This window comes from Odocoileus virginianus, chromosome 19 (assembly GCF_023699985.2).
Source record: "Odocoileus virginianus isolate 20LAN1187 ecotype Illinois chromosome 19, Ovbor_1.2, whole genome shotgun sequence".
NCBI classification, from domain to species: Eukaryota; Metazoa; Chordata; class Mammalia; order Artiodactyla; family Cervidae; genus Odocoileus; species Odocoileus virginianus.
The window spans coordinates 50,099,612-50,124,628 of NC_069692.1; the positions used below are offsets into that span (position 1 = coordinate 50,099,612).

General features: G+C 38.8%; 1 protein-coding gene across 3 annotated transcripts in view; it reads right to left on the reverse strand.

Annotated features, from left to right (window-relative positions):
• The window catches only part of ADGRB3 (adhesion G protein-coupled receptor B3), an 856,417-nt gene that overhangs the window by 138,683 nt on the left and 692,717 nt on the right, over positions 1 to 25,017 (reverse strand). The window lies entirely within an intron of this gene.

Below are 25,017 nucleotides of genomic sequence, written 5' to 3' on the forward strand. Positions count from 1 at the left end.
TCCAGTATTCTTGCCTGGAGAACCCAGGATAGAGGAACTTGGCGGGCTACGGTCCAGAGGGTCTCAAAGAGTTGGACAGGACTGAAGAGACTTAGCATGTTAGCATGAAATATAAACCTACCATTAATGACCAATATAAAACATCATTATATATAACGACTTGGAAAATCATTCCCTCACATGAAACATGGATTCACACATATGCACATGTTTATTCTTTTAGGTCTTTGTCAGTTTACATGACACCTGAACAGAAATATAAAAAGGTTCTTGAATAAAAACACTTGAATGATTTTACTGAGACTACAATTTTCTAATAGATGAAATAAACATATAGAAATTGGCCTATTTATATAATAATTGGAGTTATCCTGGCAGCTCAGACAATAAATAATCTTCCTGCAATTCAGGAGACCCAGGTTCAATCCCTGGGTCAGGAAGATCCCCTGGAGAAGGGAATGGCAACACACTCCAGTATTCTTGCTTAGAGAATTCCATGGATGGATTCAGCAGGCACTGAATCTATATTTTGAGGTTAAAGTTATTTTCAGATCCATACAATTGACAGTTCTTCATTCTAGATGAACTTTGATTCCAAAGGAATACCTTAAAGTTTTTTCATTTCTGCTAATATAACATAAAAAAAAGAGTCCGAAATGCAGTTCTTGGATGCAATTTCAAAAACAACAAAATGATCTCTGTTTGTTTCTAAGGAAAACCAAATATTATCACAGTAATCCAAGTCTATGCCCTGACCACTAATGTTGAAGAAGTTGAAGTTGAACAGTTCTATGAAGACCTACAAGACTTTCTAGAACTAACACCCAAAAAAGATGTCCTTTTCATTATAGGGGACTGGAATGCAAAAGTAGGAAGTCAAGAAATACCTGGAGTAACAGGCAAATTTGGCCTGGGAGTACAGAATGAAGCAGGGCAAAGGCTAATAGAGTTTTGCCAAGAGAACGAATTGGTCATAGCAAACACCCTCTTGCAACAACACAAGAGAAGACTACACGTGGACATCACCAGATGGTCAATACTGAAATCAGATTGATTATATTCTGGCAGCCAAAGATTGAGAAGCTCTAAACAGTCAGCAAAAACAAGACCGGGAACTGATTGTGGCTCAGATCATGAACTCCTTATTGCCAAATTCAGACTTAAATTGAAGAAAGTAGAGAAAACCACTAGACCAGGTATGACCTAAATCAATCCCTTATGATTATACAGTGGAAGTGACAAATAGATTCAAGGGATTAGATCTGATAGACAGAGTGCCTGAAGAATTATGGATGGAGGTTCGTGACATTGTACAGGAGGAAGTGATCAAGACCATCCCCAAGAAAAAGAAATGCAGAAAAGCAAAATGGCTGTCGGAGGAAGCCTACACATAGCTGTGAAAAGTAGAGAAGCGAAAAGCAAAGGAAAAAAGGAAAGATATTCCCATTTGAATGCAGAGTTCCAAATTAGCAAGGAGAGAAAAAGAAAACCTTCCTCAGTGACCAATGAAAAGAAATAGAGGAAAACAGTAGAATGGGAAAGACTAGAGATCTCATCAAGAAAATTAGAGATACTAAGGGAACATTTCATGCAAAGATGGCTCAATAAAGGACAGAAATGGTATGGACCTAATAGAAGCAGAAGATATTAAGAAGAGGTGGCAAGAATACACAGAACTATACAAAAAAGATGTTCATGACTGAGAGAATCACGATGGTGTGATCACTCACCTAGAGCCAGACATCCTGGAATGTGAAGTCACGTGGGCCTTAGGAAGCATCATTACGAACAAACACAGCAGAGGTGATGGAATTCCAGTTGAGCTATTTCAAATCATAAGGGATGTCCTGCACTCAATATGCAAGCAAATTTGGAAAACTCAGCAGTGGCCACAGGACTGGAAAAGGTCAGTTTTCACTCCAATCCCAAAGAAAGGCAATGACAAAGAATGTTCAAACTACTGCAAAATTACACTCATCTCATACGCTAAATAGTGCTCAAAATTCTCCAAGCCAGGCTTCAACAGTACGGGAACTGTGAACTTCCAGATGTTCAAGCTGGTTTTAGAAAAGGCAGAGGAACCAAGATCAAATTGCCAACATCCGTTGGATCATTGAAAAAGCAAGAGAGTTCCGGAGAAACATCTACTTCTGCTTTACTGACTATGCCAAAGCCAATGAATGTGTGAATCACAAGAAACTGTGGAAAATTCTTAAAGAGATGGGAATACCAGACCACCTGATCTGCCTCCTGAGAAATTTGTATGCAGATCAAGAAGCAACAGTTAGAACCCCGGGCATGGGACAACAGACTGGTTCCAAATCGAGAAAGGAGTATATCAAGGCTGTATATTGTCATCCTGCTTATTTAACTTATATGCAGAGCACATCATGAGAAATGTTAGACTGGATAAAGCACAAGCTGGAATCAAGATTGCTGGGAGAAATATCAATAACCTCAGAAATGCAGGTGACACCACAATTATGGCAGAGAGAGAAAAAGTACTAAAGAGCCTCTTGATGAAAGTGAAAGAGGAGAGTGAAAAAGCTGGCTTAAAACTCCACATTCAGAAAACTAAGATCATGGCATCTTCATAAGATCACTTCATGGAAATAGATGGGCAAAAAATGGAAACAGTGAGAGACTTTATTTTTTTGGGCTCCAAAATCACTGCAGATGATGATTACAGCCATGAAATTGCTCCTTGGAATGAAAGTTATGACCAACCTAGACAGCATATTAAAAAGCAGAGATATTACTGTGCTGACAAATCCGTCTAAGCTTTGGTTTTTCCAGTGGTCATGTATGGATGTGAGAGTTGGACTATAAAGAAAGCTGAGCACCGAAGAATTGATGCTTTTGAACTGTGGTGCAGGAGAAGACTCTTGAGAGTCCCTTGGACCGCAAGGAGATCCAACCAGTCCATCCTAAAGGAAATCAGTCCTGAATATTCTTTGGAAGGATTGATGCTGAAGCTGGAAACTCCAATACTTTGGCCACTGATGTGAAGAACTGACTCCTTGGAAAAGACCCTGATGCTGGGAAAGATTGAAGGCAGGAGGAGAAGGGGACGACAGAGGATGAGATGGTTGGACGGCATCACTGACTCAACGGACATGAATTTGAGTAAGCTCCGGGAGTTCATGATAGACAGAGAAGCCTGGCGTGCTGCAGTCCATGGGGTCCCAAATAGTCAGGCACGACTGAGTGACTGAACTGAAATGAACTGAATAAAACCCAAAAATCTACTGCAAGCTGAACTTATGGCATTTCTGAAATTCTATCAGTTATAACAGCTTGAGACCTTTGTGTTACAAAAACATGCATTTCCCTGCAGGGTTTTGAAAAGTTTCCCAGCAACACTCATTACGAATGGCCACAGATATAGGTTAGCTTTGCTGCTAATATTCTCCTTTTAAAATAGACAATTTTCTACTCAGTACTGCATCTGCATATTATTATTCAAATACAAAAGTCTGTTGTAGAAGAACGCGAAGATGATGCAAAATCACCAAAATCAAGTGAACTGCTATGACTTCAAGACACAATTTTGTCCTTCACTGTATTTACTGACAATTACCATTAGGAAAGATTTTTGTTTAAGAGACTGATGGCAGATTTGGTCCATATGCAGGTAGACAATGTTCCTAAATAAATTTTAGATTTAGGAACTGATTCAGATGTATAAGAAAGAAAATAATATGCATCTCTGGTATGCTGATATATCATTACTGAGTTGTTAGGAAAATACAATAGCAACTGCTAATGTCCACACTTTAATATCAGGACACAGGGAAATTAGAATATATGAATAAAACATGCTAAGATGGAGTTTATAGAAATCACAATAAAAATGTTAGACAAAAGATCATTTTTTCTTCTAGGTAGGAATCCTAGACTCTCAGAGCCATAAGGAAATTAAAGGCACGCACGCACACATGCTAAGTTGCTTCAGTTATGTCCGACTCAGCCCACGAGGCTCCGCTGTCCACAGGATTCTCTAGGCAAGAATACTGGAATGGGTTGCCAGTTCCTTCCCCATAATGGTATATTAGTAAGTAAAAGTAAAAAGTCACTCAGTTGTACCTGACTCTTTGCGACCCCACGGACTGTAGCCTACCAGGCTCCTCAGTCCATGGAATTTTCCCGGCACTGGAGTGGGTTGCCATTTCCTTCTCCAAATTAAAGGCAGCTTCCATTTTATCCTTTCAAGCACAGTCCAAACCTGCCCTTATTTCATCCTGGCCATCCAACCTTCACCAAACATACACACATATTTCCATTTTGCTGTTAGGAAACTTGCTGTTGAGACAAGCCAGACTTGTCTAAGATCATCTCTTGATGAGTGACAGGGTTAAGATTTGGGACTGGGACCCCTTTTTGCTATGCCAAGTTGACTGTGAAAAGATGTCTGGAAGGAGGCCTGAAGACTAAGACAAAGCTGAAAGATTTGTTTCTGCTCCCAATGAGTCAGGTCACTCCTTGGAGAAAGCTTGGTGAAACACGTGGAAGTAAATGGCCTCACTATATAAAAACATAGACATGATGGCCTATAGCCCACCAGGCTTCTCTGTCCATAGAGCTTTCCAGGCAAGAATACTGGAGCGGGTTGCTATTTACTATTCCAAGGAATCTTCCCGACTCAGGGACCAAACCCGTGTCTCCTGCATTGGCAGGCAGATTCTTCACCAGTGAGCCATCTGGGAAGCCCCTTGCACACAAAACAATTCCCCTCAAATCTGCACTTACCCAGTCTGGTCTGCTATGTATTAAAAGAACAAGATACTTAAAAATTTATTTTTAAGTTTAACTTTTCATATGCTCCTCCCTCACATTCTCTCTCCCTCTGTAATATAATTACCAAGGAATAAACCCCCCCAAACCCCTATAACTCAGCACAAAGTACAGCACACATACATATATACATTCACAAATATTATTTTATTTAAAAATAGACTTTATACAAGGTATGTCAAGGAAGAGATGGTTTCTGTTCTCAAGAACTTGAGGTTAGAAAGATTAAGTTTTTTTTAACTTCTAGTTAACTTTTCTCCAGTTGCCAACTATAATTTTATAGTCAGGAAAATATGGATTATCATAACCTAAAAGGGAAAGATTACCCAGCTTAAAAAATTCTAGAACTTATTTTTATTCTCTGATATATTCAATGCCTTCTTATATCTGATTTCAGAAGCATATATAGTATTTATACGTGCATATAACATTTACATATTTATAATATTTGGACATTACTGAAAACAGATAAGTAGGGAGAAAAATCTACCAATATATTCTTGTTAAACTTTTCAAGGTGAAACTAAATATATGTCCCTGAACACAGGCACAGGAGAAATATTAATAAATGCAGTCAGAGGGCTGACAAAGTTGGCGGCAACAAGGTTAGTCATTGAAGATGTCTATCTTTTACTTAAAATTATTCTCCATGTAGGCCCAGCTATTGTTGAGTCTCATTTGCTTGGAGCTTAGAACTTGCATTAATTTTCTGTGAAAGTACTGACTCACTTTCTTATTAAGCAAATTTGAAATGATATGATATTTTTGGCTTTGCCGGATTCCTTCGTCTTAATACCTGGTGTTTTCTCCAGGAAGGTCAAAGAGTTAGTATTAATCTTCATGACATTGCTGTGACATATTCTTATCCTTATCTGATACACGGTAAAGCTGAAGTCGGTAGAAGACTACACGGAATTGACCAACACTGGAGAAGTACTAACAGCAGAACTTCAGCCTTGCATTTCTTACCCACATTTCCATTTTCTTGTACAAGCTCTGAGACTACTAACTCTGAGCCAGGATGCTCACCAGAACCACCTGCAGGGTATTTTCAGTCTATTCACACCATTCTTGAAGGCAAAGTTTGGGGAGGATTCAGGGAAAGTGAGGACCCTCCACGTGGTTCTAAGTGCCTGGCTCCTTCCCCCGAGCCCACCACTGCTGTTGTCTCCATAGTTCCCGAATATATGCACTTTGGTTCTTTGGGATTGACATGTACACACTAGCATATTTAATCAACAAAGACCTACTGGATAGCACAGGGAACTGCTCAAAATTCTGTGACAGCCAAAATGGGAAAAGAATTTGAAAAAGTAATAGCTACATGTATGTGTATATATATATATATATATATATATATATATATATATATATATATATATAAAACTGAAATTGTTAAGGGAAGCACACTGACTGAAACCGCCCACCCTGGCCAGACACCATGGTAACCATTTGCATGAGTTGCTTTACGACAGGAGGTCCTGGTAAGGAACAGGGAACTAATAAGCCTCTACCAACTGGAAGAGTTCGGGAAAGGTCGAAAGGAGACACCACATGTCGGACCACCTCCCAGAATCCTTCTCTCTGGCGTCCATCTTGGCTGACCAGGGCGTGCACCACCAGGAAGGACTCTGAGTGGAATGATTGGCTAAAGACAACCCTGAAACTAATCCCATCACCAGAAAACCCGAGACTGCGAGCCATGTGGCAGAGCGGTTCTCCTGGGTTGCCTTCCCTCCTGCTCTCCACCTGGGCACCCTTTCCCAATAAAATCTCTTGCTTGTCAGCACATGTGTGTCCTTGGACAATTCATTTCCGAGTGTTAGACAAGAGCCCAGTTTGGGGCCCTGGAAGGGGTCCCCCTTCTTGCAACAAAATCACTTTGCTGCATATCTGAAACTAACATAGCTGCTAATCAACTATACTTCAATATAATAGTTCAAAAAACATATTTCCCTTTATAAATCATCTTTTAAATGTTTATCACATTGTGATAATTTAATAATTTCTACATTGGGACCCTGGACTATATATGTTTAGTCTTTAGAAAAATGGTTGTGAAATCTAATATTTTTGACATATAAAGGCAATTTATTTCTTCACTGACTTTGTAATATGCACTTTATTGAATGTATAAACTTTATTATTTTCATATTCTGCACAATTCTCAACCTTCTTCATTTCTATATACATGTGGATTCAACATGTAGACATTCCGTATGTCGACAAGTTGTCCCTTTTGTGGCTCAGACTCAGTTGTGTCTGATTCTTTTGTGACCCCATGGACTGCAGCCCACCAGCTCCTCTGTCCATGGGATTCTCCCAGCAAAAATATTGGAGTGGATTGTCATTTCCTCCTCCAGGGGATCTTCCAGACCCAGGGATCAAACCCAGGTCTCTTGCTTCTCCTTCATTAGCAGGTGGATTCTTTTCCACTAATGCCACCTGGGAAGTCTGTCCCTTTTACTAGCATTCTATGAAAAGGACTCCAAAATTATATCTTATTCAAGTTCCCTTAAAGTTCCAAGAATAAGAAATAAGCATGGCTGGGTGGGATTACTTTTTATATTTAAAAATATAAAAAAGCAGCTTTTCACTATTAACAATATTTTCAGCTCTGAAACTTGGTAGTTTTTCTCTAATCCTCAAGAAGTTCCTTACTGATCTCAGAATTCTATCAGCAGAAATAGTTGTCTCTTTTCTCTCCTTCCTTGTGAATACAATTCCATTTGTGAAAATGGAGCCTGGGCATTTTCTTTATGTTGCTAACTATGGAGATTTCATTCAAATTCTCCTCTTTTCCAACAAATGGGCTCTGAAGGCTCAACTTGGATGCTCTTCATGGCTGGACTTGAGGCTGGGCAAGAGGCATAAACACACTCCAGCAATCTCCACTGTAGACTAACGATCACATCTCTACAAATAGATTTGCCAACAGGCGTTAAGGATACTGTTTGAGCTGCACTGCGTGAATCCCCAAAGAATCTCATTTCCCCTTGATGTGCATAGCTGAGCTCTGTTATCACCACAAGAAATTACACGTGGGCATCCAGGGGAGAATGCATGCTGAAAATGTACTTTGCTCACAAAAATCACACCATCTCCTTTGGAGACACAAACGCAGACCAGTCAACTCAATCTTGAATATAATCAGCAGACAAAAATGGAAAATAATTAACTCTTCCCCCATCTTTGGAATGCATTTTTGTCATTTGTTTTCAATCGAGTTATCACTGCTTGCAAGTCGTGAAAATAGGTAAACAGTATTTTGTTTATTTCAGATGGCATTTCTTTTTTACTTACAACCAATAGTTAATAAACCCCAAAATGAGAGGACAGCTGGATGCAGGACTGTCAATGATGCAAATGGGTGCAGGATGGAATCTATTCACATTTCAGGAAAAAAATAAGCCCTTACTGAATAACAAAAAAACATTCAACAAAGAAAATCTGGGAAATAACTGTAAGATTTTCAGCTGTAGGATTTAATGATCAAAGAAAATGCATCACTTTTTCTTGACCATGCAGAAAGCAAAAGGAAAGATGATAACATAGAAATAGCTATGCTACATATTCCTGTTTCTGTGTGTCTGAAACAGCCTCTCAGGGAAAAACAGAAAGGGCTTTCTCATAGTAAAACACAATTTATACTCCACAAAGTCCTTTCTAGTATTTGGGAAAGAAATAGGCACACTCGTGTTTGCACTTTATTAGGAAAGAAGGAGCAGGCCCCATTAATGATACATGGGTAACTGTCTTATTTTACCTTTTGAATAACAACATTCATTATGTTTGCATTAATAGGCAAAGAGTGGCTATTTTCAAAAATGTGGATGTGAGCAATTTAAAGGAAGTCAGATAGGAGAATATTACCTACACTTCAAATAAAAACCCAGTCAGTGAAATTTAAAACATCAATGGTTTCCAGACAGAATATTCACTTACTGGATTTTTAAGCTTATTCTCATTCATTGGAAATGAAGTCAAAAGTGGTGGTCTGCTTGGCACAGATTCTGTTTCTTATGCTCTTTTCTTCCCCTCAATCTGAGAACTGCTTTGCTCCCATGCAAAACTGTGCCTCTGACTCGCTGGAGGGGAACACAGACGCTCACTCTCTAATTCTCTGCAAAGACTTTTTGTGCCTAGTCATAAAGGACATCAAGAGACAGGCCCGCGTGCCTTAAGAGAAAGTGGTCTGTGAACTTTTGATCTTAGACACAATCTTGTCTCAGCTGGTAATTAACAAGCTCAGGAAATTTAAAGCAGATAAATTCAGGCTGTAATTGCGTATGTTTTGATGAAAACAGATGCCATCTTGGAAGGAAAATGCTCCACATTTTAAAGAAAACATATGTAGGAAGTAATCAAGTGAAAAGTCCCCAAAGAGTGAAGGATTAAAGAACAAAAGCAACGGGAAAATTGCTTGTAGAAGAATATTTTCCCTAGAGCAGGACACAGACCCCCCGATGGACCTATGATTCCTCTCAAATGTTTCTCCCATTTAAACAGGAACATCACATCAGAGCCAAAGCAACACTACAGTTTATAACTCTGTTTTCTTTCTCAACATCCTATCCAACTGGTCACAAAATCCCAATGATTCTACCTCATGAAGCAATCCATACCCACTGCTACTAATTTAGTAACAGTCACTGAAAGCAGATACCAGTTCTTTCCTACATTTACCAGAAGAGTTAGTGCAATGCCAGCGAAATTTCAAGCTTTTTGTTGTTGAAACTGACATGTTGATTCTAAAATGTATTTGGATACTTAAAGTTTCTGGATTAGGCAAATCTAGGAAAGGATCTAGATTAGACAAACAATCTTGAAAAAGAATGAAATTAGGGAACTCATTGATTTCCAGACTTACTACAATTTTATTTTCTAGAAAGGTACCAAAGTAATTCAAAGGGAAAAGAAAAGTCCTTTCAACAGACGGTGCCAGACAATTGGGTGTACATATGGAATAAAACGGGACTCTAACCCCTACATGTACCAAATAATATAAAAACATTATTTTGTTATACCAAAGACCTACATAAAAGCTATGACTATAAAGTTCACAGAAGATAATTTAGAAGAATATCTTTATGACCTAGAGGAATGAACAAGGATCTTTTACAGAATACTCACAAAATAATAACTATGAAAGAAAAATGTGATAAACTAGACTTTACAACATTAAAAACTACTCAGCAAAAGATGCCCTTAGTAAAATACAAAGGCAAGCCACAGACTGAGAGAAAATAATATGCATCTATGTATGTCATATATGTGAAAAAATATACCCAGGTCTCCTGAATTGCAGGCAGATGCTTTACTATCTGAACCATCAGGAAAGCACCAAAGTGAAAGTGTCAGTCACTCAGTCATATCTGACTTTTGGGACCCCATGGACCATAGCCTTCCAAGCTCCTCTGTCCATGGAATTCTCCAGGCAATATACTAAAGTGGATATCCATTCCCTTCTCCAGGGGATCTTCCCCACCTGGGAATAAGACCTTGGTCTTCTGCACTGCAGGCAGATTCTTTACCATCTGAGCCACCAGGGGAGACCATAAGTGTGTGTGTGTGTGTGTGTGTGTGTGTGTGTGTACATATATGACTTGTATCTAGAATACTTTATTTTAAAAACCTCTTATAAAGCAATAATAAAATGACAATCCAATTTTAAAAAGGGAGGAAATATTTAGAGACTTCACAGAAGTGGCTCTAAAATGTCCTAAAAGCACATGAAAAAGAGTTAACAGCTCTTAATAAGCTACTACTTATTGAGAAGATGTAAATTTAAATGTTCACAAGGGTGAACACGAACTATCTTGACTGCTGGTACAAGTGTGAAATGGTACAACAATTTTTAAAAACTGTTCCACAGTTTTGTTTTGTTAAAAAAAGAAAACTCTAATTTATCAATATTCTGTGGTAAACTATATGAGGAAATAATCTGAAAAAATAGATGTATAGGTATAGCTGATTCATTTTGCTGCACACCTGAAATTAACACAGTCTTGTAAATCAAATTTCAATAAATTTCAACAAATTTCAATAAAATTGAAAAAAAAAACCAAAACTCTACCTCTTTTTAACCTAGCAATTCTACTCCTAGGTATTTAACCAAGAGAAATGAAAATACTTGTCTGTCCATAAACTTGTATAGGAAATTTAGAGCAACTTTATTAAAAAAAAAACGAAAACAAAAACTAAAGCTGGAAATAATCCAAATGTCTATTTGGAGAAGGGATTAAAAAACTGTGGTACAGTTACACATGGACTAACACTCAGCAACATAAAAGAACTAACTCCTAACACACACAACACGCAGCTCAGAGACACTAAGATGAGTGGAAAAGGGCTGAATGGAAGGCCCTCATTCTTAGATTCCATTTACACGAGCTTTACAGACCAAACTAAGGTATGATGACAGAAACCAGACCAATGGCGGCCTCCGGGCAGAGGCGGTTGGAGGCGGGAGGGTGGGGGGAATGCGTCCGGCCTTGACTGTGGCGTCGCGTCCTGGATGCAGGCCGGTAATGACACTCACTCCACCGTTCACTGTACATGTCCCTGTATGCACACTGCACCTCGAGTAAAAGCCTGCTGTGTTCCAGACACTGTCTCAGGTGCCACTTCATTCACTCCCCATAACGTCCCACCCCCAACTCGAGAACCGAGGGCTCGACCTCCTTTTCACCCGTTGAGGAACATTCCAGAGGCGCCTGCTGTTACGTCGCAGGCGCTCTGCGGGCACTGATTACACAGCAGACGATGTCCCGTCCCTTCTTACGGAAAGATAAGATGACCAGTTGCAGTGATGGTGATGAAGAAAAACCAGGAGCTCCTTCATGAGCATTTGAGCAACTGTACCACAGTGAAGGAAAAAAAAATAAATAAATAAACAAGCGAGAAGAAAAACGTGAGAGTGTTCTGGGTCGAGGAGTGGCATTCTAGGGAAGGTCTCTGGACAGGTTAGGTGTGGGCTGTAGCCCTGTGTCAGTTCACTCAGCTGGTCTAGGAGTGAAAGGCCGAGAGAAGGGCAGGGACCCAGCCTCCAGCCCTGAGACGGAAACAGTGCACGGCCAGGCCCCGCAGACAGAGGTGAGCACGTGTGCGCGGCCCGCGGGCCGCTGGGCCAGGACTGGAAGAGAAGCGTCGCTTCTTAACCGAAGGATTTAAAGCAGGCAAGTGTCACAGTGTGATCCACAACTTTAAAATATGAGGCTGGGGGGTGGAGAACGGTTAAGCAACCGGACAAAGGACGCAGAGCCAGTGGGTGACAGAGCTTAAAGACGGTTCACTTGAGGATGAAGGAAGCTTCCACTCCACCTGCAGGGATGAGCCAACTCACAGCATGTCCTCCATCCAGGCAGCCTCCAGATGACCATGGCCCTCACGTCTGACCACAGCCCCACGTCTGACCGCAGCCCCGGGACACAGGCTGAGCAGATTGGCCCACGGAGTGAAAGTGACAGTCGCTCAGTCGTGTCCGACTCTTTGTGACCCCATGGACTAAGAATGCTCCAGGCCAGAATACTGGAGTGGGCAGCCTGTCCCTTCTCCAGGGGATCTTCCCAACCCAGGAATCGAACCCAGGTCTCCCTCATTGCAGGTGGAATCTTTACCAGCCAAGTCACAAGGGAAGCCAAGAATACTGCAGTGGGTAACCTATCCCTTCTCCAGGGGATCTTCCTGACCCAGGAATCGAACTGGGGTCTCCTGCATTGCAGGCGGATTCTTGACCAACTCAGCTACCAGGGAAGCCTGGCCCACTTAGGTCATGCCCAAATTTGTTACTCAGAAACTGGGAGGACAGCAAATAATTCTTTGTTTTTAGGGCCACTAAACTGGAGGGAATTTGTTTCACAACAATTGGTTAACCATTTCATCTGTACAAAAGGTGCTCTTCCTTTGGTATACAAGATTCCTTTTGTAGCTTTCTTTCAGAAATTACAAAAATTCGTAATAGAAGTTTTAAACAGAAACAGATGCTCTTACTTTTAACAAAAAGAAATAAAATTAAGTATCTGTATGAGTAAAAAACCCAGAAAACCAGAACTAATTTAGATTTTTTAAAAGTGATATAGGTCATTCTTTTCTATTAGGAAAAATTATTTTAAAATACAAATAAGGATTTAATTAACAATAAGAATGTAAAATAGACACCGATAAGATTCATTCAAACCACTACAATATTGTAATTAGCCTCCAACTAATAAAAATAAATGGAAAAAAAAATTCTTCGTAGTCCTATGTGTCATCTACCACAGACACATCTATAGAGATATGCAAAAACTATGTGTATTGTAGTTTGACACAGAACTTATATTCAGGTCCTTATTATGAATATTTGTGAATTAAAATTTAATTTCACATATTATATGTAATTAAAATGATCATTTTATCATACAGTTCTACTGCTTAAGCTAATGATTTCTTCTTTACATTATAGTTGAAACTTTAATCTCTTAGTTTGCTAGCAGCCTAGATAACTATAAATATTTTAATTTATACACTTTGAACGTCATAAATCTTAAATTTCATAGTTAAGACCTAAATGCAACTCAGTCCTATGCCTAATTCATTTTTTTAAGGCTTAAGATTTTAAATGAGCCAACTAGCATCACAAAAGAAGTTTAATCTTCAAACACGCTCATGTTTTTCTGGTAAGAGGCATTAGTGTTTGTGCTTTCGTTATAAGTTTTGCTACAGTAATGCTTATGATCTAATATACATAATAATAACTCAATTTTTAGGCTAGAGTGAGGACCAGAGGCTGGGAGGAGAAAAGACCATTTGTGGTTGAATTCAGTGGGAATCAGCTGGACCCTGCCACCCTCCTGTCTGGGTCAGTTGTTACTTCTTTGCCCAAGACTGTCAGAGGACAGACATTCTTTAAAAGGGGCTTTACTGTTTACTGCTGTACTTTAAGAAGCTTTCTTTTACAAAAGCTAGCTTTGTTGCCTGATGCACTGGGTAATTGTTAGCTGCTTTCAGCTTCTTCAATTCATAAAAGGTCCTTGTTGGCCGAGAGTGATTTGATTAATATTTTATTCTAATTTTGTATATACTGGAAACCAATAGTCACCATATGTGAAGAAACTCAGTGTTTAGTCATTGCTCCAAAGAAAGAATTCAAAGTGCTTTCCCCTCCTTTTTATCTCTGCAGAAGCCTTTTCAAAAACTGTCAAAACTCTCCTGTTCTAGTTCTGCAGGCTAGAGAGACAAAACCTTGGGTGGAGATTCAGAACTGAAGGTCATTTTTACATAAAAGCATCAGCCTAAAAATGGATTGGCCTCAGCTGACATTGTAGTTCTTCCATTAACTTGTACAGTAGATGCTTCTAGAAAACTCAAATTGCCCACAGTTGGCAAACAATGACTTCATGCCAAATCCAACCACATCCATGTCCTAATACACATGTTGATGTAGCTTTTGAACTACAACAGCTATGCTGACAGTTGTGATGGACGGTACACGGCCCGCAAAGTCCCAAATATTCATCATATGGCCCTTTACCTTCCAGACTTACAAACCTTTGAATTCGATTCTGAATTATTTATGAAAGGAGTTCTCTTTGGATGCAAAGTTAGCATAACAGACTATTGAAAAATTTGTTATCATCTTATCTCAAAGGACTTTCACTTTTGTGAGAATGTGATTTAAAACAGTTCATTTTAGGGGTCATTTTCTTTTTAGTACTTTAGGATGTATTCAGAATTCACATAAACATTATCAGTCATAATTATACAACACAGTTCCCTTGTTGACTTAAGACAAATTTCTGACCATTTCACGTTGTGTACCAAGAAGAGGGAAAGTGAAAAAATCATACATTGGGATAAACTTGTAATTCATCTGCTGGTTTGATTCTAGGAGATAAAAACAGACAATCTTTAACCTTTTTTCATACTCTTGGAAAATCATTCGACTTCTCAAGTTCTTTCTTAGATAACCCAGCATCAAGTTAAAATCTGACTTAACGGTGATCATTAGAAAGACCATAAATAACTAATGTTGACAAGGATGGGAGGAAAGGAATCCTTGTACACGGCTGGTGGGAATGCAAATTGCTGCAGCCACTATTTCAGAACAGTATGGAGGTCCCTCAGAAAACTAAAAATAGAGTTACCATATGATCCAGCAATTCCGCTCAATGGGCCTATCTGGAGAAAAGATACAAGCACCACAATGTTCGAGATTTCCCCTGGTGGCTCAGACAGTAAAACGTCTGCCTCCAATGCAGGAGACCCGGGTTCAATTCCTGGGTCAGGAAGATGATCTGGAGAAGGAAATGGCACCCCACCCCAGTATTCTTGCCTGGAAAATCCCATGGACAGAGGAACCTGGTAGGCTGGACCCCCTAGGGACAGAGGACCCCCTGGTAGGTCCATGGGGTCACAAGGAGTCAGACACTACTGAGTGACTTTACTTTCTTTCACTTACCACAATGTTCATAGCAGTGCTATTTCTAATAGCCAAGATACGGAAGCAACCCCAGTGCTCGTCAACAGACGACTAACCTAAGAAGATTCAGTATATATACACATATATATGTATATATACATACATACACACAATTATGAAAGAATGAAATAATGAAAAAGCCATAAAAAGAATGAAATAATACCATTTGCAACAACTTGGATGGACTTAGGAGGATATTATGCTAAGTGAAATGTTATACAGAGAAAGACAAATACTATATGATATCACTTATATGTGGAATCTAAAGAATAAAACAAACCAATGCCTATAACAAAATAGAGGCAGAGTCACAGATGTAGAAAACAAACTAGAGGCTACTACTGGAGAGAAGGACTGAGGGAGGGGAAGAAAAAGGGTAGAACACTTGAAAGTACAAACTACAATGTATAAATTTAACTACAAGGATATATTATACCACACTGGGAATATAGCCAATATTTTATAATAACTGTAAATGGAATATAATCTTCAAAAATTGTGAATCAGTATGTTGAATGCCTGAAACTTTCCTAATAGTGTATATCAACCATACTTAAAAAAATTTCCAAGTAAACACACACACACAAAAAAAAATGACAGCAAACCATAGCACTATAATATTTTGCAAAATGTTTTAGCTCTCTTTGGAGAGAGGACACTGTAGGAATGTGGAATCAAGTATTTCTGAGATTATTTGAGACTTAATCACAATCTCTTTCCTACTCTCTTGCCATGCTCTAAGCACTGGAAAACTTGGCATTGCTTATTGTAAATCATATGACCTTTAAACCAAAAAGGGTAGATGAGATTCAGAATGTCAGGGAACCCCCAAATTATTTATTTTCCATGTATGCAAGGCTAGTATATCAAAAGAATATACAACCCAGAAGCCCAAACTTATCAAAAACAAATTAAAAATTGAACAGAAAGCAGATAAAACCTGGAGTCAGATGCCCTACTGTTGAGCCACAAGGTCCTTAAAATATGATTCTACTAATCATCTCTTATCAAAGAAAGGTCTCAGAACAAGCCTTTAGTGTTTTTCTCAACTTCTTTCTCTCATCATAAGACAAAAATACCACAAAAATTGATCTAGGCTGAAATTATTCCAAATAAGCCCCCTAACGGGCAACTGACTTTACTGCTGTTATGTGACCCCTCGTTTCATAGATAGAGCCACAGCTTCATTCATTCAACATTTATTGATTCCATACCATGTTTAAACAAGTACTAATACTAGTGGTTTAAAAACTTAAAAGCAAAAAAAAAAAAAAAAAACAAAAAACACTCTTGAGAATAACAGTGAGTGGGCAAAGTTCATCAGTAAATGAAAGTTATAGAATAATGTTGTTGGTGCTAAACACAGAGGTATATACCACATGCTAGGGCTTCCCTGCTGGCTCAGAAGGTAAAGAATTTGCCTGCAGTGCAGGAGACCTGGGTTTAATCCTTAGGTCAGGAAGATGCCCTGGACAAAGGATACCACTCCAGTATTCTTGCCTGGAGAACTCCATGGACAGAGGAGCTGGGCACAAAGAGATGGACATGATTGAGTGACTAACATGTTCACTTACTTTCCACCACATGCTATGGAGGTGTTGAAGGGCTACACAGGGATGATTTACCAACTTCCAAGAGGTGGTTGGAGTTTATCAGGCAAAGTAAAAAGTAAGCACAAAGGCAAGGATGGGTCCAGTGCACATGGGCACAGATGCTCCGGGAAGCACAGAAATGGGCCCCCAGAGTGGGCCAGAGAGCAGATTTGGGAGACCAGTTGCTCTGCTGGAGGCCACCTCAGCCTGGAGAGACATGAGTGCTTTCATAACTCATCAGCCCAGAAAGAGTGCCCTTTTTTATGTCCTACAAATCCAGTTTACATACTAGAAGCAGCTCTGAATGTGGGTAATGTTCAGAACGTGGGGTTAATCTCATGAGTCCTACAGACCCACTGTAGAGTTAGGAGAAAGACTTAATTGGGTGGGTGCTTGCTTTTCTTTACATTTAGGAACTTTTGCATAGTAATAGGCTAATACAAACAAAGGCTAAGTGAGCAGACCAAAGTAGGAAGAATGTTCTGGCATTCTAGAACTAGAAATCATGACAGCCAGATCTAAGTGGGGTGGCTGGGATACACACCAGTGATTGGCCAGTTTGAGGAGCTTCTAGGTTATCTGGAAAATATTTCTGCACAACTGCCTAAGGTTTAATGAGCAGAAATAGCTGGAGTATGTTTGACACTCTCCAAAGCCCTGCCAGCACACAAGTCTCCCCAGTTATTTCTTGGGGAGTTTTGTCCAGCTCTGGAGACTGACCTAAGAACACAAATTGAATGTCCAAACTGGCTTGTTTATCCTTCAAGGTTATTTGCTTCCTGATACTGCAACCATTTGAGTCACTCCTTATTGTCAAATCATTCCTCTTTCATCTCCTTTGCTTGTTCCAAACCCATTCTTCATATTGATCTTTTGCCATATTTTGAAGCTGACTTCCATAATGTGATCCTTGGCTCATGCCACACAAAATTGGAACCATAGTGTCAGAGGACAAGAAGGTTGAAGTGATTAGAGAGTCTCTCTAATCCCACTGCCTCCACTCCGTGAGCCCCACACCAACAGGATACAATCAACCTGACTGCCAGGAGCCAGAGGAAATCAGGAAACTAACCTACTCTTCTGTTCCGTGGTCTAATGGTTTTCAGGAGCCCAGGAGAACCCTGGTAGAGTGAGTGAGATATCTCAAAATGGACTCAAGTGAATCACATGTAAGCTTACTACATCCAAATCCTTTTACAAACATCATAGCAAGTCAATAAATGGGATTTTAAAAAATCTAAATAAGAAGCTTTGACTTCAGCAACAGGGATCACAGACACATTTGAGACAAAATAGACTGGCATTTGGGACATTCCTGGCAGGAAGTGACTTCTATGAGTGAAATTATGAAAAAGCACATTTCTTTTGAAGGATGAAAACATTATTTTACATGACTTCTCAAGTGAGAATATTCACATTTGTGGGCTTTCAGAGTTTCTTTAACTAAAACCCAGAAACCGGATTGCCTTTAAAGCAAGTCATCAATCACTTAGAGCTTAAATCGGGCCTTAAGAAAATAGTCTTGATCGCATGTTGGCCTAGATTCTGTCTAGAGTCAGGGACCCTGATCCTTGTAAAACTAACCACAGCTATTAGCTCCAGAGATACAAGCCTAACTGATGAATTCAAATAAATGCATTTACTCATTCATTCAATAAAGATCTATTAGATATTTACTGTACCCAGGTCCTATGTTGTCAGTGAATTTAAGAATGAATATAACCTAGCCCTGGTCTAAGAAGTGGATAGCCTGGTTGGAAACAGGTAATAGAGTATAAGACAGTAGTCTTGTACCAGGAATTACAGAGTCTCAGAGCTGGTGAACCTGAATGTGGAGGACAGTGAAGGACTTCCTGCAGGAGGAAGAGTATCAGAGGATAAGCATGAGCCAGATGAAGATGTTTTAGAAATCAGATGGGGTGCAGGACAGTAACAGTGCTCCAAGTCAGGGGGAAGCAAGGAATAAGTGACTTCCATGATTCTGATGAACTATAAGCAGATTGGTATTGCTACTGTGATAAAACAAAAGTCAATAAAGTAGACCAAAAATGGAAAGGTCAGCCCAGGTCATGTTTAACATTTCTCAAATTTGATAAATTGCAGAGCTATTTCGAATATAATTTATTCCTGAGCTCTAATATATTAATGCAAGAAAAATCAGTGACTAGAAACCTTCATAGATAAATAAAACATGCTCACTCTTGTGTCTGAGCAGAGTTTGAAAATCACTTCTGTAGTAAGTGAGACAGTGACAAATGTTTGTCCAAGGGAGTGGAGTGGTCGGATTTCATGAATTGTGTTACCAGGTACAGAGGGGGGTTAATGATGCTGGAAGCAGTAGACTAGTGAAAGGGATTTGTAGCTGACAGAGGCAAAAATCTGGATTTGAGAAATACATGAGGATACACCTGACACAGGGCTGGTTTATTAGATTTACTAAGTGAGGGAGAAGGAGACAACTCTCAAAGGTTCCAACATATGCAACTGGGTTGCAGAAGATAGGAAACACATACATTTATATTGTATAAAGCACATACATTTATATATATACAATATGTTTGAGTGTGGGGTGGAGACAAATGGGGAATTTAGTGGTGAACAAAATTTGATGCAAGGATATCTAACGCTCAGATGCATGTCCATGAGTCATCACCATCACCATCACTATGACCACAGCAACTGTTTAAGGACTCTGTTACAAAGTGCCTCATATGTACTGTCGTGTAACCTTGACAGCAACACTATAAGGGAGATACTGAGAAGAAGCTAAGGTGTAGGGAGGCTGAGTATCAAGCCCAAGATCACACAACCAGAAAGCAGGAGAGGTAGGGTGCTTGGGTCCCTCTGCCTTAAAATGCCTGATCTTTACTTTTACCACCAAGACGTGGATGTCTCCAGGGAAACCTGGAGAGCTCTGACCTTCAAGAGATGGGCAGACTGTTTCAGAGGGTATCAAGAGAGACATATGGGTGGATGAAAACACATAATCAATGTTCCTTCCCAGAAGCTGAACAGTTATTCACATTCAGAGGCCAGGTGTGGAAGTAAACATGTGAACGTGGGTCTCTGGCAAAAGGTGGCCATGGAAGAAATGGTTGAATTAGGGAGTGCTTCACCCAATGAAAGTCTTCAAATTCAAGACTTTATTTTAGAAAAACACAGTTCTGACAATGCAAAGACATCTTCCATTAGAATAATCACAGCCTTCTAGTTTGGCTCAGTCTTACTGATTATCTCTACACAAACCATACAAACCATATCTCTACAAAAACATGACAACATTTGATAAAGGTTAAGTAAGCACCAAATGCAGCAAGAAAACTGTGTATGGTTTGTGACTTTTAAAAACTGCTCCAACACAGTTTTTGTATTTTTTGCAAGACTGAATTAAAAGACATGGCTTATTATGTAATTCAGTGGTCCAAACATAAAGAACTATGAGAGAAACTCCTTCCAAAGAGTGATAAGGATGTGTCTGCATATCTGAAATAATTTTTGAAGTTTCCATTGACCTGTCAATGAGAAGTTTTGTTAGGTCTCCTAGATCTCATGGGATTAAAGTTAGTATCTATCTTCACCCTCTCACATTTAACTATTATCTTTTAGAATAAGGATGTCTATTCAGGATGTAATTTATTTTATAACGCTTTGGTGTTCTTGGTATGATACTATGTTGGTGCCTGTTGTTTTAATCTTTAATTCTAGGAGCTGTCTAGGAATGCACAGAACAAGGTGTTCAGTTGGCCTTGTATTTGAAAGGGTCATACTCCAGAGTCTTGCAGAGTCAGCTGCAAGTCCTTTTGATTTAGGTAGATTTATCCATAGTTAACACTTCAATTATGAACTAAATATAAAAGATTGATCTTTATTGATGAACTAGTGTCTAGGAAATTATTATGGTGGATGTATCAGTGGCTTCCCTTTGGTGAACATAAAGGTATTCAACATATGCAGATGAGATATTATAGCTAAACACATCTTAGTCTAAATGGACTGCATGGAAGATTCCATTGGTGCCTATATCCTGTACCTCTTAGAGATGAGGCCCATAGTTTTATCCCCAGTTGCACTGAGTCCAGGCACTGGGTTAGGAGGATTCCTGATTGAAAGATGCTGACTAAAGGCACAGATGCCTGTTTCTAGAGCGTTGCTCTCTCCACCTCAAGTGAATGTGCGCGTAAGATGTGGTCAAAGACTAAAATGGCAGAGCCCCACAGTTTCACTGTGTTTACAGAACAGGTTTTGCTCTTGATTTGCTAATAAATGTTTATCTAATAAATATCTGACTGTCTGGTTGAAATTAGGCTTGGCTTGCTTCCATTATAACCTGGAAGTGAGCTTGTAGTTGAGGGGAGAAGCTCTCTCTCAGAACCTCCCCAGGTGTCCACTGCTATCTAACCAAAAAAACAACAATTTTGCTAATTTTGGCTTCCATCAGTGAAAAGAATGCTATGAAATGGTTAGTATGATAAATCATCTCAAAGTGTTTCAGAAAAAGATAGGTATACATTTTTGTGGTTAAAAATACTATTCTCTGAATATATGTTTCCAAAATACTAGGTCCAAAATAATCTACATGGCTCAAGAGCAAACATTTGCATACTTTAAAGTACAAAGGAAATTCTAAAAATAAACAACATTTGAGTGATAAAAGAACATCCTGGTTGAAATTTAAAATGCACAAAGAAATCAAAGGGCAATGACATGTTATGAGATAGCTTGAAATACAACGAAGTCAGTTATAATTACATTTTATCACTGCATTTTAAGAAGAGATATAAAAAATTGCATTTGATTCCTCTCTCTGCTGCCAGCAATTGAATCTATAGTTCAAAGATTTGAATACATCATATTTTAAACAATGGATCATTTCAGCTTGTTTCTAACCCAACTCAAAAGAAGGCAGAGATACTCAGTAGTGAGATAATTGAATCAATTATAATTCAGGAAGCAATTCGGAGAAAAATCACAGTCTGACACTTCAAACTATTCTGGACCTCAGCATCAAATACCAGTTTCTACACAAACTACCCATGACACCTCTCAGAGGCAATACCAAAGAACCTGTTCATCAAGAAGCCCTCTCAGATGTTTCCAAGTATGGAATGGTAAAGCATTAGTCAGAGCTTATCAAGGAAATAAAAGATAGGAATTCAATCAATTACAAAACGCCCAGGGCAGTGATGGGGTTCTACACACAACCTAAAAAATGTACTGTACCCACTGACCATATATTACTTTTTAAAAATATTCTTTTGGAGTTTATACAGATCATAAGTTCATATAGATATTTCATTTTGCATGTTTTCTGTTTTTTTAAACATTGATCTCACAACAGTGAAGCAGGTACAGCTTTTCACAAACTGCTTTTTCACATAAAAAATACAGTGAGGTCGATTAAATTGAATTCAGCATGTGTATCATAATCAAATATACAATTAATTCCCCTGGAAACTTGATATTGTTGAGAGTGATTAAGAATAAAATCCTAGTGGGTTACATTTTTCTTTCAAAGTCACTCCATAGTGGATTGTCCTAAGCTAGGAAGATCATTTATTCAGACTTACTAAAGCAAAATTAACATAGCATGAGAAAAAAACCAATAATTTTTCATTTTCTTCATCATTACTACCACTTACCACCCGCTCCTCCCCACAAGCATAAACAACTGTAGGAGCAGAAATCAGCACAGTCTGTCTGGAACAGAACCACCAGGATCCCAAAACCACATAGAATCTATTCTGCAGAAACAAAACTATGCTGACTTTTTTTTTTTTAAACCAAGCCCAATGCCAGTCATGCTGCATAATCAGAAATGAAAAGTAAAATTAGACTTGGCTTATCTTGCCTTTGATGTTATAATGACCACAGATATCCAAAAGACATTCTAACTAAAAACAAACAAACAAACAATAAAACAGGACATTGAGAAACTGGAAAAGCCCAAACGGGCAAGCAGAATGTAATTTCTCAAGACTACTCTAGTTTCTAAGTATTACTATGATTTAGACCTATTCAACATAGCAGTCACTTGCTACATGTAGACACTGAGCTCTTGAAATTCACCTGGTTCAAACTGAGATGTACTATAGGTATAAAATACAAACCAGAATCTGCAGACTTTATAAAAAAATGTTTTAAAATATTGTATTAACATTTGAAAATGTTACTTATATGTTAACATGGTCATCTTTTGGATATATTGAGTTAGACACATTATTAAAATTGATTTAGCTTACTTATTTTTACTTAAAGTGGCCAGTATATTTCACTATCAGATATGTAGCAGGCATGTGTGGCCAACACTGTATTTGTATTGTACAGCAATGATCCAAAAGAAATAGACAATAACCATTACAACATGTAGAAAACCTTGTGAGAAATTCTACTAGTCAAACCATTTGGCTCAGAACTTGTAAAAACTTTGGCACATAGTATAAAACAGTTTTTACAGCATATTTCCTACGGAAGACCATGATGTTGGGAAATAAGAGTGTTTGGAGGGTAAAACATGACAGAAAGGGAGGCTTTGTTGGAAAAAAAAAACACCCAAGTTCAACCACCAGCTAAAGCAAACTCTAGCTCAACTTTTTCTGGTGCCCAGATCCAGTAGATGATTTCTGCTTCAGAGGGAAAGTCTCCTTTTGCAGGGAGTTTCAAGGATGAAGAGTTAAAAGAATTATGACCAGGTGAGAACAAGTGTAGGAGTTCTTCTAAGAGCCTGCTCAGGGAACAGTAAGAACAGGGGTGAGGTGGGTGATGATTACCTGCTCAGTATTCTTGGCCTTCCCTTGTGGCTCAGCTGGTAAAGAATCCGCCTGCAATGCAGGAGACCTGGGTTCGATCCCTGGGTTGGGAAGATCCCCTGGAGAAGGGAAAGGCTACCCACTCGTGTTCTGGCCTGGAGAATTCCATGGACTGTATAGTCCATGGGGTCGCAAAGAGCTGGCCTTGACTGAGGACTTTCACTCCACTTCCCTTCCGGGCCCAAGGGGGCGGGGTGTCTCCCACCCTACACCCTCACCCTTGCCCCTCACTGCGCCTCTCTCTCTGGCCTTTCTGCCTGACTTTCCTTTCCCAGGCATTTCTTTGCAAACTTATGTTAAACAGTCAGAAGGGAGACCTGAAATATATTTTAACAGACTTTGCATTTTCTTATCTCATCACAGGAAAGAAATAGGGGGGAAAAAAACCAACCAAACAAACAAACCCTAAGCACTCAGATACATGAAAGGTGGATGCACCTTTCACTTCTCCAGGGCCTCTTACTGGACGCTTAACTGCTGTTCCCTGTTTGGTTTCTGTCTGTCATGGTCAGTGACCCTTCACTATCTCCCATCTTCCTGCAGCCCAAGTAGAATACAGGTCAAAATAAATCTTCATCAGAATCATCTAAGTAGTTTTCCAGGACTCTCAAGACTTGAAATCAGATCCTTTGGGTGGGAATTGCATTCTGAGGAGTGCAAGTTTAGTAAAATAAAAAAAAAAAACTATCCATAATTTTCTGATGGTGATGTCTGTCCTACAAATACCTAATATATTAAAAGAACCAATTGAAAAGTACATTGGATGTTCCAAGAATGACAGGGTATAGGGAAAAATTCAATTATTGACCTTAGTATTTGAAAAAAAATTAAGAACAGGCCCAAACTGACAAATATTATCAAAGCATTTTCCAACAGAATATCTTTGAGATTAGGGTCATTTAATTTACGATTTCTATTATGGGTTTCTTGGAATGTATTTCAAAGTCATTTAGTAAAAAGACTGACAGTCATTCCTCAAAACACATGGTTATTTAACTCAAGTCATACATTTTTACCTTCTGGTGAAAGTGATTATTCAGTTAAAGAACTACAATACTGTTTAAGTATAAAACTACTTTTTGGTTAAGTTAAATTTTATTGAAGGGCATAACATGTAGAATCACTCTCACCTAATGCTCTCTTACTATTATTATTGTCTAAAAAAGCTTTTTAGTGGATTTTCAAGAGCTATGTTACACTTGTTAGCAATTTATAGTTGAATTAGGAATCAAAATGTTAATAAATTAGGCCAAAACACAGGAAATCTTACTACAATTAGGATAATGAATTAAAAATTCGTGCTTTTGATGTTTCAAAGTTTTGAACTCATAGAGCTTTGATATAATGTTTAATAAACACATAT